Source organism: Geospiza fortis, unplaced genomic scaffold (assembly GCF_000277835.1).
Source record: "Geospiza fortis unplaced genomic scaffold, GeoFor_1.0 scaffold330, whole genome shotgun sequence".
Taxonomy (NCBI): Eukaryota; Metazoa; Chordata; class Aves; order Passeriformes; family Thraupidae; genus Geospiza; species Geospiza fortis.
The window spans coordinates 703,528-704,020 of NW_005054400.1; the positions used below are offsets into that span (position 1 = coordinate 703,528).

The window sequence follows — 493 nt, forward strand, 5'->3', positions numbered from 1 at the left end:
AAAAAAAATCTCTTCAAAGATCTCCCTCTCTCTCTCTTAGAGCTGATCTGCAGCAGAGTAGTTGAAGGAGGAGAGGCGGGTGTCTGGGGGCCAGGTCCAGGGAAGCTCGCAGTCAGCCATTCAGGAAAGCCATCAAAATAAGAATGAATAAAAGGTTAAAGATTACACACACAGCGGAAAAAAACACGCACAGCAGAGGAGACTCTTCTCGGCGCGGAGAGCGGTCGGTCTCGCCGTAGTTTTTGGAAGTCCAGCTTGCAGCAGCAACATCAACTGCGATCGCTTTGTTTTTGTGGGCTTTTTTTTTCCTCCTCCTCCTCTTTCCTCCTCTCTCTCTGCTCTGTCTCTCCTCCCTCCTTCGCTCGCTTTAATTCTTCCTCTCCGCCGCTCCGCCCGGCCGCTGCGCTCTTGCTCTCTCTCGCTCCCTCTTTTGGGCTCGGGGGTGTGGGGGGGCTGTTGGCTTTTTTTTTTTCTCCTCCTCCTCTCTCTCTCT

General features: G+C 52.5%; 1 protein-coding gene across 1 annotated transcript in view; it reads right to left on the reverse strand.

Annotated features, from left to right (window-relative positions):
• NR2F2 (nuclear receptor subfamily 2 group F member 2) overlaps positions 1-493 on the reverse strand; it is a 13,671-nt gene that overhangs the window by 8,362 nt on the left and 4,816 nt on the right. The window lies entirely within an intron of this gene.